Here is a 16,248-nt window from a genome sequence, read left to right as displayed (position 1 = left end):
TGCCTCACCCTGATCTCAGCCTTCATATGTACATGCATGGTGTTCTGCCTTTATCTATGTGAAGATAAAGGTTCATAAAACTCTTCACATAGTATCTGACTCTGTGCACATTTCTTTTATGAGGACACCATTCATATTGGATTAGGGGCCTTAATGATTTCACCTTAATTTGAGCACATCTGCAAAAACCCTATTTCCAAATAACTTTCTGAGGTACTAGGAGTTAGGACCTCAACATATATTTTGAGAGAACATAATTCAACCAATAACAGTTGGTGTTCAAATTACTTAATCAGAAAATGAACCTGCAACATCCACATGGTAACAACCTTTTTTCTCTTCCTCCATTTTTATGCAGAAATTATACACTATAGGGATATTTAAGAATTTTAAGGGCCTACTCAGTAGCATACATTGGAAATACTGCTTTTAGTACATTATCATGAAAATAAATGATGAATCTAGATTACAGTTGAGTTGCTCTTGAATCTGAAGATATAGATTTACTTCACATTATGACTGTTCAATTGACCAGTTTCACCATAACAGCTCACTTTTCTCAAAATAACACTTTTTTGAAATAACTGTTTCATCCCAAAATGTACTGAAAACTATATACTAAATCAACAATATATTTCCAGGAAAAGTCACAATTGCCAATTATGTAACACAATAATTTCTAATAAGAATATCATTTGCAACAAATTCAAATTGAGCATCATGTTTGGATGAAACAAAACATTTTTGTTATGTGTTAGTATGCCAGGTGAGAAGACAGATGTTGCATCTTCTGAATCTATAGTCTCTACTTTTGTACATGTTTCCATGTGTTCCACTGCTCTCAGGTTTAGCCTTTATTTCATCACAGTCTTTTTTTTTTTTTTTTTCCTTTTTCGGTATGCAGGCCTCTCACTGTCGTGGCCTCTCCCGTTGGGGAGCACAGACTCCGGACGCGCAGGCTCGGCGGCCATGGCTCACGGGCCCAGCCGCTCTGCGGCATGTGGGATCTTCCCGGACCTGGGCACGAACCCACGTCCCCTGCATCGGCAGGCGGACTCTCAACCACTGCGCCACCAGGGAAGCCCTCATCACAGTCTTAAAGAAATTATTTTTCAGTGTGTTGAACTGTGTCCCCCTAAAAAGATAAGGTCAAATCTTGAACTCTGGTACCTGTGAATAGGAGCTTATTTGGAAATAGGGTTTTGTAGATGTAATCAAGTCATGATAAGATCATAATGGAGGGTGAGTGCTCATCAAACAACTGATGTCTTCTTAAGAACGTGGAAATTTGGACACAGAGACACAGAGGGAGAACACCATGTGAAGACAGAGGCAGAGATTAAAATGATGCATCTACAAGCCAAGGAATGCCAAGGATTGCCTGCAATCTCCAGAAGCTAAGAGAGTCATGGAACAGATTCTTCCTCAGAGACTCCAGAAGGCTTGCCTAGGCTTTTGGACTTGATTTTGGACCTTTGGCTTTCAGAACTATGAGAGAATAAATTTCTCTTGTTCCAAGCCACCCGACTTGTGATCCTTTGTTATGGCAGCCCTAGGAATCTAATATATCTAGCAGATCCAATTTTCAGATTCCTGTCTGGAGATAAGCACCAACTGCGACTGCCATCCCTTATTCAGTCTCTTCCTTCCTCGGTGAGTAAAATAAACTTCATTACAATTTATGTTCAGACTTTTATTTTTAAACTATTGTTTGTATTTATTCATACTATTTATTTATATAAACTTGTTTTCATTGTTCACTTGATATATATATTCCAGTCTATAGAATTTTTTTGAGTATTTTGTATTGGAATAATATATCTCGTAATTTCCCTTTAAAATTAATGAATTTTGCTTTCAATTTATGACCTTTCACTTTAGGGCAACGTTTTAGGAACAAATTAAAATCATTGAGACATAGCGCTTACTATAATTCCAATGGTCACAACCTGAGTAAAGAAAAAAAGGTGTTTCTAGCAAGAATAAGGTAAGTGGGTGTGTTGGTTTCCTGGGAAAATAATAATGTATTCTTGGAAACACTTCTAGTTATTCATGTAATTTAAAAAATACACCTATAAAGGGAGAAAAAGCATGTGAATTTGTCAGGGAAAGAAAAGAAGAGCGAAGCAGGAAATGAGGAAGAAGGGAGTTATGGAAAAGAAGCATTTGGAAGGAGCACAGTGAGAATTGAGGAAAGTTTGTTTTTACCGTCATTCTTGCTCTCTGACAACTTTAGTTTTCAGCTCTGTTTATCAGATTGTGCAATTTATCATATTAATTTTTTATACTTTCATATTTAATTGATAATTTATTATTTAAAAATAATTCCTAATCCCCTCACATCCTTTAAGTGTTCAAATATCACTTTGTCAGACAGTATACTGACTAAGATTCTGTGACCTGACACCTCTCCCCAATCCCTGTACTTTGGAGCTCCCTTACTGTGTTCCACTTGTTCATCTTTTCATTGCACTTATCACCGTCTGGGAAGAATTGTAATTTATTTATTTGTTATTTTTGTTTCAGTCTGATTTTTCCATCCACTCCCTCCCCTTCCCACCCACCCCCACCCCGGCCCCTGAACAGAAGCTCCTTGAACTCATGTAACTTAGTCACTGATGGATCCCATGAACCTAAGGCCATGTCTTGCATATAATAGGTGCTCAGTGGTTATTTCATTTCTTAATGAATACGTGTATTTTCTTTAAAATTAATAACATGACTGTGCCGTGGCACTTACGAGACTGTGTTTTACTCATTCACCTTATATATATCAAGGATAGTTGCATACTGGGCTGGGTGTTTGGTGGCTTGTGTGTTCTCATTTTATCACTTGACATGGAAGTATGTGTGTTTAAAGATGAGTTGTTGCTTGAGCTGATGCCTGCCTCCTGAAATGTCTCTATAACATAGCTTAGTAAGATGTTAACAAATCCCAATGAAACACATCTGCTCTACTGTTGTCTCCAGCTCCTGGTCTCTTCAAACTTTTAAAACTGTCATAGCTTACTGGAAACACAACTGCATTTGAAATTATGTCAATAAAACAGCAGTTGCAGATGCTCCATTAAGGGTTTAAAAACTAAATTGTCAGCCAAAGAAAATGGCTTGTAAATGTCTGGCCATCACTCCAGTCCTGCAGAAGTAAGTTTTCTGGCAATGTGGGAAGTGGGGCTCCCTGCTCACTGACACATAAATGACTAAACTGGAGAGATTTCTTAGGGTGTCTGCTAACCAGTGGTGTGGATATGTAATTGGATGCTGGTATTGCAGTGCAGCTGTGGTGAAAATCCAGGAGGTGATGAAAGACAATCTATGGTAATAGAACTGGAGGAACTTGGGGGATTGGCTCAACCAGGTACAATCTTGCTGCTCCCTCTTTTTCATTTGTATAAGCATTTTTTCTACAATCTAGAAAGTGCAGTGCAGTGCTTTCCAATTTAATTGATGGCCCAGTCTGGCATAAGTGATTCCACATGGTGGTTGACAAATGACTCTTGGGTTAGCCCCCCACCTCTCTTATTCAAGAAATAGACAAATTAGCAGAATTTCCTCTTTTCTCTATAGAACTATCACTTGCACATCTATTTATCTATCTTAGATGAAATTTTAAATATTCTGTAAACTGATGAGACCTCTTGTTCTTGGTTTCGGGGGAAAGTGGAATATCATAAATAAAATTGTCTTACATTCTCAGTCAGCGGGTTGATGGATGGTTAAAGGAAAAGCAGCATCCTGGGTTTTTCAGAGGCATTGCTATGCTTACATCAGATTATATGGTGACTTGTAGTGTAACCATACTAATATCTCTTTACACAAGAAAAATTTCTTCTAAATAACAATATCAATTTGGGTTTGCTCAAGGGATTTAGTAGAAAGGCTTAGAACGTGGCAGTGGTAATAGGTACTCAGAAGGTCAAAAATTCTCAGCTAGAGAATGGTTCAGTATGCTCATTTATCACTTTCCACTTTTGCTCATATAAAACAAAGACATACAACTAGGTGTAAGTTCAACTACTGTACCAGCACAATCAGGCTTTAAAAAAAGTAAAGCAAATCCCAATTTACTACTGTCAGTTCACAGAATTCACTCTGATATAATCTTCATGTTGTAGATTTTTCTGATTGTGTTGTTCCCAAAACTCATGGGCAGAAATAAACTGAATGACAAACGATGTGACTCTTCCACATATATAACACATGTCATCTAAAAATTGTAATGCACATATAATTACCTAGTTAATAATTTTCTAGAAAAATGCTGATGAAAATAATCTGAATTTACCAAGAATCAGACAAACACAATTGAGAGAAAACAAAGTGAAAGCTTTCTTTAATCTATCGGTTAGGCTAGATTGGAGAGATGGCTTTTACAACATTCTTGGGAAAATTCACAATTTAGGATTCATAAGCTGTGATCCTCAGATGAGGACAGTGCATACTCATGCACATTACTGAAGCCAAGTGGTAGGATGATATACTGCATCCAAGCTGTTTCCATGAGTGAATAGGCTCTAGCCTTTCTGGCTTGTTTCCTCGGTGCTGGAGAAGACATCACACATTCTTTGGAAGTAGAGTCCAAACCAAAACTCCACTAGGTGTCCTGTCCTGCCTCTGTGTGGTCTGGGTGACCCACTTTAGCTTGAAGGAGCTCTGGGAAATTCGATATGTCTACATCCAGTTTAAGGGCTACTCCTGGGTGGTCCTTAGCAGTTAATAGGGTTTGATTCTGGGGCCTTACATGAGATTCAGAGAAGCCCAAGAATCTGGGCCTGGACAAGATCCAGTCTGTTAAGAATGGTGATTACTCCTGAGCATTTCAATATATAAACTGGAAGGACTAGAGCAGTTCTGGGAGAATGTACAGATAACACCAAACACTCCTCACCAACTCTGCAGCCATCTTGATTACCAGCTTCCAAGGTCCAACTCAAGGCACCATGTTTTCAGACTGAGCAATAACTAGGCATTAAGACAGGTGTTCAGAACTTTCCAGGAACGGCCTTATGACTAGAAAGACCCAAAGGCATTTACCTTAATCTACTTAGATTCAGTGATTTCTCTAAATAATATCAATCCTTAATTATATGCACATTAATAAAAGAACTGAGATGTGGCAAATCTAAAATTCATTTATATTTTACTATAAAAAATAGTGGGTAGTGGAAAGAGCATGTGCTTTGGAGACAGCCAGTCCTGAGTTCGAATTCTCACTCCCCAGTTACTGGCAGAGAGACTGGCCGAGAGACTTGGGGCATTATCCCAAGAGGTAATACGTGCAGAAAATAGCAAGGATTATTCAAAAAATGTTCAGATATGTTTGTATGTGTCAATCTTGTAAGAAAAGTAACAGTGTTTTGACTGTAAAAACCTACTTGCAATTGCAAACTGCCTCTGTTTTATCTGTCTCCATAGCAATCATTAGCATCTAACATAATGTATATTTTACATATTTACCTCACTTGCTCCCTGTCTCCCATCCCCACTTTCCCCCTCGAAAGTAAGATTTCATGGTCGCAGGAATTTACTGTCTGATTTGCTCACCATTGCCTCCTCAGGAACTGCAATAGAAACTGGTACATAGTGTCGGGTTGAGTTTCCTGATTGTGGCAGGAGTGGCCAAGGCCTGATGGATCCCCTCTGCAGTGGTTGGGAGTCACTCCTCCAGGCCCACTTGGAGCCTCCTCTGCTGTCTTGCCCAGATTGGTAGGCACCAGTTAAGTGAGTTAATCGTTTTTCTGCTTAAAATTGCTTCAGTTCATTCATTTTTCTGAGACTCAACCGTTGTTATAAGTTAGTAAAGGAATTATTTAGAAATAGCTGTTCTGTGAATTCACACTAGAAAGGCAGAGGGTGAGGATTATTTTGTTCTTCACTTCAGATCTAAAGAGAGGGCTTTACGAGAACATTGAGAATCTAGTTCAGTCCATGGCAGACTGGGGGAGACACCGGAGCCTAGTGTCTGACTTCGGCTGTTAAGTATAAAGGTCACAAATGAGTGACTAGCCAGCAGCTGGTAGATAAGCCAAGGAGGGGGAAAACAGGGACTAACTCTTGTGCTTACAAGTTCTCAAAGTAAAGACACCTGAGCCGTCCGACCCACACCATATACGGGCCGTGCATGAGAAAGAACCTGCATGAAGTCATCTCAGTTTCTGCAGGCTCTTCTCTGAAGGGTAAATGTGATCTCAAGGGAGAGATACTGAAGAGGCCCAGACCCTGAAGGATTTTCAATGAATACAGAAGGAGTAATCAACCAACCTCTTCCCTAGAGATGGAGGTTTCTGAAGAACCTAAGAAATACTCAGAGTCAGCTTTATGTCTGCAGGCCTCAGGGATTACCGCTCCAGCTCATAACAATGCCAGTCAAACAAGAATTTTCTTGTTCTCTTTGCTTCCTTCTACTCCTGATCGCTGCCAACAAACAGTTGCCCTCACCTGCTTACTAAATACAGTTTGTGCCCCATCTCTCCTCTCTTCCCCTGATAGGCCCTCAACGGGGGACTGAGTTTTGATCACTGAATGGGAGTAGACCTTCTGATTGAGCTATATTTGAAGACTCAAGGTAACAATAGAATTTCTTATTACTCATAGTGATGAATGTTTTATAATAGCATACAATTATAGCTATTCAGACTTCAGAGATCACATTTTCTTCAACTACTGAACTATACTGAGTCAAGTGAGATTTGAAGAGCAAGAAGAAGAAGCCTGATTAAGGGACTGGAAAGGGGCAAAATACGCAAGAATGGGAATGAGATATGAGACATAACTAGAGGTGTGATTAAAATAGTAATAAAATAATAAAGTATATCTGCAGACAATTCTGTGACAACAAATCTGAAAACCTTAGACATAGGTGACATAGATGCTTTTCTAACATAATATAAATTCCTAAAATCATCCCAAGAGAAGGTTAAAAAAAATGTCAGTAATCAAAAAGTGATTGAGAAAGTTAAAAATCTGCCGTTAATGAAAGCCACTAAGGCCACAGATTTTCCCAGCTGGATTGTATCAAGTCTTTATAAAAAATAGATAATTCCTATGTTACTTAAGCTACTACTCCCCTGGAAAAAATTCTTAATATAAAACCTTATGAAGTTATCATAAAAAACAAAAATGCAGCTCAAACTCCTATGTAAATACACAAAAATCTTTGTAAAAAAAAAAAGAGATAGTTGTAATATCCAGAAAACTATCAGTATAATGATGTACATCAATCTATTAAAAAAAAATCATATGGTAATATCAATACATTCTGAAAAAATTCTATGAATTAATCAAAACTACAATGAGGTTTCACTTTACACCAGTTAGAATGGGCATCATCAAAAAATCTACAAACAACAAATGCTGGAGAGGGTGTGGAGGAAAGGGAACCTCCTGCACTGTTGGTGGAAATGTACATTGATACAGCCACTATGGAGAACAGTATGGAGGTTCCTTAAAAAATGAAAAACAGAACTACCATATGACCCAGCAATCCCACTACTGGGCATATACCCTGAGAAAACCATAATTCAAAAAGAGTCATGTACCACAGTGTTCACTGCAGCACTATTTACAAAAGCCAGGACATGGAAGCAACTTAGTGTCCATCGACAGATGAATGGATAAAGAACATGTGGCACATAGATACAATGGAAAATTACTCTGCCATAGAAAGAAATGAAATTGAGTTATTTGTAGTGAGGTGGATGGACCTAGAGACTGTCATACAGAGTGAAGTAAGTCAGAAAGAGAAAAACAAATACCGTATGCTAACACATATATATGGAATTTAAAACGAAAAAGGTTCTGAAGAACCTAGGGGCAGGACAGGAATAAAGATGTAGACGTAGAGAATGGACGTGAGGACACGGGGAGGGGGAAGGGTAAGCTGGGATGAAGTGAGAGAGTGATGCTGACATATGTACACTACCAAATGTCAAATAGATAGCTAGTGGGAAGCAGCTGCAGAGCACGGGGGGGGGGATCAGCTCGGTGCTTTGTGACCACCTAGAGGGGTGGGATAGGGAGGGTGGGAGAGAGACGCAAGAGGGAAGGGGATATGGGGATATATGTATACGTATAGCTGATTCACTTTGTTATACAGCAGCAACTAACACAACAAGGTAAAGCAATTATACTCCAATAAAGATATATTTTTTAAATTTTACGAATAAGAATAAAATATGACAAAATTAATCAACCTCAAATTAAACTAATTATCATTAAGTTAGAAAATTCTCATTGCAATTAATATGAAAAATTAGATGTAAATTTCTACTTCTGCCATTGCTTTGGAATGGTAAGTTTAAAAAAAATTTAGTAAAAACATTAGAAAAGAGAAGGTTTTTCTCCTAATGACAATATTATATGTCTAGAAACCCTAAGATTCTAATTAAAATCAGAATCAATGAAAAATAATGGATAAGAGGATTTAAGATAAAAACAAGATAAATATGTTAAGACCAAGAGCTTTTGTCTATATTGTCTATAAGCAAATGGCAATGAAAATGGCAAGATATCTGATTATAGTAAACAGCATAATATTCTCACAGGTAACTTTTAAAAAGAAAACACAGGACCTATGTTAAAAAATAAATCTGTAAATCTTAATCATAGAATATTAAAGGACATAAAACAATCTTTGAACTATGGAAAAACGTAGTGTGATTTTGGATGGGAAGAATTAATATAGTAAAAATGTCAATTCTTCAAAATTCTCCTATAAATTTGAGGCACTAATAAATTCATCAAGGCTGATTTTAGAATTGGATACAATGATATAAAAGTTCACTTGGAAGAATATATGTCTTAAGCAGCCAAGAAAAGTTTGATTATAGGAGAATCAGAAGTTGCGAAATACGCTTCACACATTATTCATCAGACTATAAAGTCACTACAGTCAAATCAATATGGTATTAGCCATATGGATCCATAAAAAATAGAGAATCTAGAAAATAAATGTCTGTAAATGAAAATTTCATATATGGGAACATTAATATTTCTATTCTGTGGGAAAAGAATGACTTATTTATTAAGTGGGGATGACAATTAGCTATTTATCCAGAAGGAAACTAACTTGGGTCCACTCTCACTATATGTGCTGTTCAATGCTGTAGCCACTAGCCACAAGTGTTATTTACATTTTAATGGAACTTAAATTAAATTTAAAAACTATGTTTCTCAGCTGCTTTAGTCATGTTTTAAAGTGTGTCTAGTGGTTATTGGGCAGTGTAGGTTATAGAAGGTTTCCATCTTTGCAAAATGTTTTGTTCGACAGCACTGATTTCTCTCTCCGTATAATATTTACATGTATATATTGTTTATAAATATTCACATAAACAAAAATACAAATATAAATATATGTATACATGTGCATTTAATTGTTCCCTATTGATTTAAAATTTAAAAATAAAACAGAAGAAAATCACCAAGGCTACCTATACAATATAGGGGTTAAGGGGAAATTTCATAATGTTACCAGAAATCCAGAAAAAATAAAATAAAGAGATATAGTTGACATAAAAATTATAACTTTTGTATACACATTGATATCAGTATCAGTTAAGGTTCTTGGTTGAAAACAACATACATTTTAACTGTATATTCAGAAAAACAATTTGGAAAGGAAAATGCCCAAACTATAGTGAGGGAATGCTTTTGAGAAGATAGCACTGCTGTCTCTGTAGGACATCAATACCACATTCACAGTCTTGCCTTGATCATTTCCACCTTAGAGTTGTGTGCAGGTGAATCTGATAGGAAGGGGCTGGGGCATATTCTAGTACCCTAGCTGCAAGGGAACCTGGGAAAGCAAGTTTCTACTTCCTGGTTTAGGAGACAGAACTCATAAGTGGAAAATTATCCACATATAGAAAAAGTGTTCAGTAGATCCTGGAACAGCCACAAACGTGACAAATGTCCACTACACTAACATAAATAAAGTCAGCAGACAAACAATAGAATTGGGGGAAGAACATAAAAGGTTGCAACCCAGATGATGATGAGCGTTTAATGTCTATAATACAGAAAGAATCCTTACAAATTGTAAAGAAAAAGACAAACCACTCAATAGAAAAATACATCAAGGATATGAATAGGGAATTCGCAAAAGAGTAAACTCAAATTTCCTGTCCTTAAAATAACGAAGTATCACTCCATTGCCAACTGACAAAATTTTAAAATTTCAATAAACCTACTGCTGGTGGGTATGAAGGAAATTATATATTCTTTGCTACTGGAATTAAAAATTATTCTCATCTTTTTGGAAAACAATTTAGCAGTGCCTCTAAAATTTTAAATAACCATAGCCTTAGAAGCAACCCCATTCTTCAGAAGTAAAAGCACCACTGTATAAAAATATACATACGAGGATGTTTATTGTACTTTTTCGTAGAGGCAAAAGTCTGAAAGAGTAAATGGCCTTCAATTGAGAAAAAATTATGATACATTTACACTATGGGCTATTAAAAAGCAATTACAAACAGTGAGTAAGACCTGTGTCATTTGTCTTGGAGTGATTATGACAGTGAGTTGTTGAGTGAGAAAAGCAAGATGCAGAGAAACAACTAGAACAACACACAACACACACTATAAAAAAAATGGCAGAGTTTTTACAAGAATCATAATGGGGCAGGGTGAATTGATGAAGGTGAAGAAAGGGAACAGAGGAGAAGTAGGCAAACAAACCAAAAAAACAAGCCTTGTAAATTAAAAACATAACCAAAAATCTCATTTATGTAAAACTACCGACCTGAGTTATGTATACCTGCTTCAAGAGAAACCATAAAATAGTGTAGTCTTGGTCTATAGACTTCAGAAATGTCTAAAATATATTCTTAGGTGAAAAATTATTTCACAGAGTAATGTGTAGAGAATGAGTCCATTAAGGAAAACAAAGAAAGGTGTGTGTTCTTATGTATTTGTACTGAAAAGATGATACACATCCATTTATTCTGGTTTCCTCAGAAAGTGTAGAATTGGCAAGCAAAGGATGGTTTTACTTATTATACTAGTCCTAATGAATTTCAAAATTTAAAACACATTAAAAAACAAAAATTAAAAATATGTTAACATTCTAGAATGTATTGTAAAGGGAATAAACTCTATTATGATTCAGAGAGTAATTAGAGACCATCAACTGAGAGAGGGAGCCTTTGGGATAGCGTCTCTGAGGAAAGTGTCTGAGCTGAGACCTGAAGAAAAGCAATAAGCTTTATTGTGGGGAGCTGAACAAAGAATATTCTAAGCTGAATCCACAGGCCTGACAGTTCATTTGAAGGGCAGAAAGGAAGCCAGGGCACCAGCTGTGTGGGGGGCACATGGATAGGTGGTGTGGGTTAAGGTCAGGGAGGCAGAGACTTATAGACCACTGCTAATAGAAGTTTGAGTTGAACCACTTCTAGTCAGCAAACAGGAAAAGTACTTAAATTTTAAAACCTTTATAGCAGCTTGACATTGCTGAGATTCCAGCCCTTGATCACCAGACTCACCTCAGTTCAGGTGAGTGTGAACTTGGATGGTGCAGCTCTTGTTGCAGATTGCTTCCAGTCGTATACAGTAGGACCGCATGTCAGTCCATGGTGCAATAGAGAAAAAACAAAAGCATAAACTAAAACAAACTTATCCTCTCCACAGGGTGATAAAGAAGCACTGTTGATAGAGAAGACCTGGAGAGATGTTTGGTTGCTATTCTCAAAGAGGTAGTAAGCCATTGAAATGTTTTAAAGAGAAATGACTCTTTATATATATCATACAAAAGAATTTTCTAGTTTAAAACTAGAATTGTCCCAGCTTTCATCATGCAGAATGGTTTGGAAAGGATCAAGAGTTAAACAGGGAGTAGTTAGGAGACTATTGTGGTGGTGCAAGTAGGAGATGGTGGTGGTGTGGACCAGGTGGTGGTAACTGGACTGGAGGATAGAAAAGGAAGAGTCATGAGGAGCCATGGATGATTTCTAGTTTCCTTCCCTTCCCTTTTCTCTTCTTTCCTTTCCTTCGCTTTCCTTTTCTCTCCTTTTTTTTTGACATAAGAACTGGTACATTATGATGATATCTATGGAGATGGGGCTAATGGGAGAAGAAAAAATTGAAGGCACACATCAAGATTTCTGGCTTGGACAAATTTGAGTTTGAAATGTATATTACACACCAAAATGGAAATCAAGCTCATCAGAGAGGTGTGGACTAGAGGCATAATTTTGGGAGTTATTAGCACATAGGTAAAATGTGAGCAATCATCCTAGTTTGCCCAGGACTCTCCCTGTTTTAGTACTGAAAGTTCTAAGACCTGGGAATCCTCTTATTCCTTGGCAAACTGGGGTAGTTTTTCACCTTATGTAGATGGTATTTACACCATGGAATTGGATAAGAGCAACCAAGGAAATCACACACCAGGATTGAGTCAGGCAAATATTAAGAGGAAAGAGAATCTTAGAAGAGCTCACCAGTGAGGAGGTAGGAAGAGAGAATGTCAACCATAGAATGCTGGTGAAGGTCAATTAAGAAGAGGACAGAACAGCAGATTTGGCAAGATGATGGTCATAAGTGACTGTAACAAAAGCATAGATTCTGGGAGTGATGGGAAAAAACCTACAGTGTCATAAATTGAATAATGAATGGCAGGAAATAGGATTAATAAGTACTAAAAGAAATCATCCTAGCAGCCTTGCAGTGAAGGGGAGCAGAGAAATGGGCAGTAGTTGAAAAGACTGAAGAGAGTATAAAAATGCTGTTTATGATTTTATTTGGGGAAATGAAACTACTATGTGAGTGCAGTAGGGTTGCCTGGCAGTGTTAAATAGCTGTATGAAAATTTTAGCATAAATTTAAAGCGGTTGTATTCTTCCTAGTTGTTTACACTTACATTTAGCTTCTCAGGTGCTGGTGTGAAAAAAAAAATTTTAATCCCAATATTTGGGATTTTTCAGGGGAATATGCTAGAGAAAAAAGGAGGCAAGCAAGGTAAAATAATTAAAAGGGAATTATTTCAGTTAGGAAACACGGACTAAAAACCAGGTTAAAGGGGGAAGAGGAAACATAATTGTTGGAAGAGAGTGAGGTCAATGGGTTAGATGTTTCACTGAAGCTGAGGAATTCTTGCAAAATGAGTACTTGGGAATGCAAGCGGAAAGAACAGCAGTTGGCAGCCACGGAAGGGAGTGACTGATTTTAAGTTTTCAGGGATGGTGAGTTACTGCTGATGCAACCAGCATCACTGGTTGGGAGGGGGTGGAGGAACAGGTAATTGAAGGTGAGGAAGGGAAGGATCTGACAGGCAGGGTAAATGGTTCATCCATATGCATTCTGAAGTTACCAAGAATGATGGCATGAGTTGAGATGGAGAAGAGAATGAGTCAAGAGGGACTAACTGGGTCAAAATATGAGAATAAGAAGGAGATGTAGTGGGTGGTTTAGTCTGATGGTGCACGCTTCAAATGGGAGGGAGTGATACATAGCCAACCCCTTACCTTCTGGTCCTGTGGTATATGGGGTATAATAGAAAAAAAAAAAAAAAGATAACCTCTGCATCAGACAAGGAAAATGGTATCATCAGGACTTAAGGTAAGAAGTTAAAGATAATGCTCAGAGAAGAGATTGAATTGATAAGGAAATCTCAGGGTAGAATATTGTTAGAATTGGCTACATAAGTTTCGGGACCCAGTGCAAAATGGACATGCAGGACATCATGTTCAAGAATCATTATGAATTTCGGGACTTCCCTGGTGGTGCAGTGGTTAAGAATCCACCTGCCAATGTAGGGGACGTGGGTTCGAGACCTGGTCCCGGAAGATCCCACATGCCACGGAGCAACTAAGCCCATGCATCAAAACTACTGAGCCTGCGCCCTAGAGCCCATGAGCCACAACTACTGAGCCTGCTTGCCTAGAGCCCGTGCTCCACAACGAGAAGTCACCGCAATGAGAAGTCCGTGCACCACAACGAAGAGCCGCCCCTGCTCGCCGCAACTAGAGAAAACCCACTTGTAGCAACGAAGAGCCAATGCAGCCAAAAATAAATAAATGAATACATTTACAAAAAGAAAGAAAAAGAATCGTTATGTATTTCAAGATGGCAACAAAACAGTATGTCAAATGTGGGCCCTTCTAAGTGTGGGGTCCTGTGTGACTGCACAGGTAGCATGCCCCTGAAGCTGGCCCTACCTATTCTGGGCCTAGGAAAAAGATTTGGAAAGGAGGGCAGCATTTGGTCAGATTAAGGGATATACTATATTTCTTTGTTTGAGGCTGCTGTGTGCTAACCATTGTTTAAATGCTTAACCAATATTATCATTTAACCCTTCTAACAGGTGAGGTAGATGGTATCTCCCCCTTTGGCAGATGAGGAACCTAACGCACTGGAAATTTAAATGATTTGCCCGAAGTCACAGTAAGTTTGCAGCCTGATTTGATTTGATTTGATTTGATTAATTTTTTTTTACTGTTAAAATTGAGATATAATTCACATACTATAAAATGTATACATAAAGTTTACAATTCAGTGGTTTTTAGTATATTCACAAAGTCATGCAACTATCAACACTATCTAATACCAGAATATTTCCATCATACCAAAAAGAAACCCCATACTCATTAAGCAGTAACTCCCCATATCCCTCGGCAACCATTAATCTATTTTCGAGCTCTGTGGATTTGCATATTCTGGACAATGAATATAAACAGGATCATACAATATGCAACCTTTTGTGTCTGGCTTCTTTCACTCAGTATAATTTTTTAAATAACTATTTCTTTTATTTAGTTTTGGCTGCGCTGGGTCTTCGTTGCTGCGCGCGGACTTCTCATTGTAGTGGCTTCTCTTGTTGCGGAGCACGGGCTCTAGGCGCTCGGGCTTCAGTAGCTGTGGCTCGCGAGCTCTAGAGTGCATGCAGCCTGATTTTAGATCTGCGTTCCTAACTACCAGGCTGTGTTGCTTCTCAGCAGTCCTAGAGTTAATAGATGACCTGGAAGACTCAGATTTAGGGCTGACCAAAGTAAACAGCTGTGTGAGATGTGACAGAATTAGTCCTCATTATGTCCCCAGTAGAAGAAAAATCAGCTGCAAAGTATTTTATTTTTTTTATTTCAGTTTTATTGAGGTACAGTTGACATATAAAATTGTAAAGTGTATTTAAAGTGTACATCGTGATGATATGATATACATACACACTGTGAAAGGATTCCCTCCATCTAGTTAACACATCCATCACCTCACATATTTACCTTTTTTTGTTTGTTTTTCTTTTGGTAAAAACATTAAAGTTCCACTCCTTTAGCAAATTTCAATTAAACAATGTAGTGTTATCAACCATATTTTACATTAGATCCTCATACTTCATATATCCAAAGAAAATAAAAACAGGATATCAAAGAGATATCTGGGGGCTTCCCTGGTGGCGCAGTGGTTGAGAATCCGCCTGCCGATGCAGGGGACACGGGTTCGTGCCCCGGTCCGGGAGGATCCCACATGCCGCGGAGCGGCTGGGCCCGCGAGCCATGGCCTCTGAGCCTGTGCGTCCGGAGCCTGTGCTCCGCAGCGGGAGAGGCCACAACAGTGAGAGGCCCGCGTACCACAAAAAAAAAAAAAAAAAAAAAAAAAAAAAAAAAAAAAAGAGATATCTGCACCCCCATGCTTATTGCAGCATTTTTCACAATAGCCAAGATAGGGAAACAATCTAAATGTCAGTCAATGGATGAATGGATAAAGATATGGCATATATATATATATATATATATATATATATATGTGTATATATATATATATATATGTGTGTATATATATATATATATATATATATATATATATAAAATGAAATACTCAGCCATGAGAAAGAAGGAAGTCATGCTATTTGTGACAAAATGGATGGACCTTTTGGTATTATGCTAAGTGAAATAGCCACACAGAGAAAGACAAATACTGCAAGATATCACATATATGGGGATGTTTAAAAAAGAAAAAAAAAAAAACACATAGAGAGTTGAAAAGGGGTAACCAAGGGCTGAAGTGTAGGGGAAATGGGAAGAGGTTGGTAGAAGGGTGTAAACTTTCGGCTATAAGGTAAATAAAGTCTGAGGATCTAATGTAAAACACGGTGACTGTAGTTAACACTGTAAGGTATAGTTTTGAATACTTAATGTAAAAGCATGCTGAATCAACTCTCATGTGCCACTTTCTAAAGAGGACAGATACTTCATCTTTTAGGAAGTTTCTGGGCATGCATTTTTACCAAGTTGGTGTAGGTAGTGGATGAAGTAGAAGCTT

The 16,248-nt window shown here is 37.8% G+C and overlaps 1 long non-coding RNA gene across 1 annotated transcript; it reads left to right on the top strand.

Moving 5' to 3' along the window:
• The first annotated feature begins 913 nt into the window (after window positions 1-913).
• LOC136794792 (uncharacterized) lies at window positions 914-14,378 on the top strand. Its single transcript, XR_010842000.1, has 5 exons — window positions 914-1,653; window positions 5,559-5,706; window positions 6,490-6,565; window positions 11,626-11,690; window positions 14,297-14,378. It is a non-coding gene; the product is annotated as an uncharacterized lncRNA (long non-coding RNA).
• Window positions 14,379-16,248: the final 1,870 nt, after the last annotated feature.

Source organism: Kogia breviceps, chromosome 9 (genome assembly GCF_026419965.1).
Source record: "Kogia breviceps isolate mKogBre1 chromosome 9, mKogBre1 haplotype 1, whole genome shotgun sequence".
Lineage (NCBI taxonomy): Eukaryota > Metazoa > Chordata > Mammalia > Artiodactyla > Physeteridae > Kogia > Kogia breviceps.
The sequence above is the reverse complement of the archived record's forward strand: the minus strand, read 5'-3'. Positions and strand labels throughout refer to the sequence as shown.